This window comes from Alligator sinensis, unplaced genomic scaffold, assembly GCF_000455745.1.
Source record: "Alligator sinensis unplaced genomic scaffold, ASM45574v1 scaffold313_1, whole genome shotgun sequence".
Classification (NCBI taxonomy): Eukaryota; Metazoa; Chordata; order Crocodylia; family Alligatoridae; genus Alligator; species Alligator sinensis.
The window spans coordinates 155,635-157,587 of NW_005841939.1; positions in this window are offsets into that span (position 1 = coordinate 155,635).

Sequence of the window (1,953 nt, forward strand, 5' to 3'; positions counted from 1 at the left end):
ACTCTTTCCTGCTTATGCAGGGGGTCGGACTCGACGATCTATTGAGGTCCCTTCCGATCCTAGCATCTATGAATTAGCACCAAAGAAGTCTGAAGACTGCCACAATTAGCAGACAGAGACTATAGTACCGCCTTGTTCAGATGCTAGCAAAGCTTTGACACAGCACCAACCATTGCTGGTACTGGAGTTACGTGCTGGCAAGGGAAAACTGTCTTTGTCTATGGATGCTACCGTCTTCATACTGCATTTTAGAATCAAGTGCTTATCTCTAAGAAATGAAAGAAATGGCACTATTGTGAACCCCGAACATTACAATAATATATCTGTCTTCCCAGTCATTTTTTTTAAATAATAAAGGTTTAGTTATTTATACTTGCTTTTAAGAAGCACCTGTTTTATATTTCCAAGCTTTTCTCTTCAAGGAAAACCCAAACCAAACCAAGCCAAAACAAATAAAAACAAAAATATTGAGCTTCTCATGCTCCAGCAGCTAGAGTTTCACAAGAAACAGTAACAGTCATGATACTTATGACTGTGGGGGTTGGTAGAGCTGTGATTGATGGGGTTTCTGCAATCCTGAAATGTACTCTGGGTTGAAATTCCAGAATGCCTTTAACACTTATAAGAATTAGGTCACTGGGAACTAAATGAGGGTTGGTAAACAAGTTCATAGGACACTCGGATACCATAGTCAGGGTCAGATAAAATGAGTGTGGGATTCTGGTTGTACCTCAAATGTACCACTTATTGACTTAATAGTGGCCACAGCTTTTGACCTTATTGCTGTGTGCTGGACTTTAAGGGTTACTGCCCTTGCTGTCTTGAGCAGGCTGGGCCTCTTCACCCTCCCTGGTTCACGATGCTCTGACTTCAGCCATGCTAGTGTCTTTTCCAAAGGAATCCCTGTTGTTTTAAAATTTGATGGAGAAAGTGCAAGAAGGAAGTCAAAGGTCATTGAACAACATGGACCAATTAAATGAGCTTCAGGGTTTTCAAAGGGAACTTCAGTTTACTTATTATTATGATCATTATTATTAAGAAAAAAGTCACTGAACCTTTTATCAAAGATACAGAACGAGAAGAAAACATAGCTAAAGCATTTAAAATGTAAAGTATTAAGAAAGGCTTGTTTTTATTTCTCCTCTTCAAGTCCAATACAACTTCCTGAAAAGTTAACAGGTCAAAAACTGTTGCAAAATAAGAGAAAGAGGAGAAGTAGTAATAGTAACTGCAGCCCTTGTTTCTGGCATTAATGCTTAGGCCCCCTCTACATGTTATACTTATGGTGTGATTAACCACTTAATTGTGCCCTAAGTTGCAATTCAGTTATACATTCAACCAATTACTGATGTGACAAAATGAGCAATGAGCTACAAAGTGTGTTATAAAAGTGTGCAAAAAATGTGTAATAATTTTGTAGCTTGCCAGCATCTTGTCATTAAATAAACATGTGACCAAGTGCTCCCCAGTAGCTGGGAGTCCCATCAACTGAGCTGCTCTGAGCCACAGGGCTGCACCACCTGCTGCCAGCCCTGCAGCCAACAAGGCTCACAGTGGCCTCAGCATCCCTGGTACTGCCCCTGCTGTGAGCCTCATCAGCTGTGGGGCTCACAGCAGGGAGAATGCTGTCCTTCATCTGAACCTAGTAAAATGTGGAGCTCACCTGGCAGGGCTTAAGGTAATCATGTGCCCCTCAGGCATTAATGGGACCTCTGTATACCATCTTACAGTCTCAATGCCCTAGGCTATAACAAACACCAAAAGGGGAAGCAGCTCTCTGTCCCTTTAAGAGGGGAAAAAAACTTTCCTTCGCTGCCTAGCAAGCATAGCCTCTCAATCCTGGGATATATCCTACTGAGCTCCCCTAGCCTCACTGGGGATCCAGATGGAATGCCACAGTCTCTCCAGGAGCCTGCTACTGGGAACTCTACAACCTGTGACTACTAGGGAAAG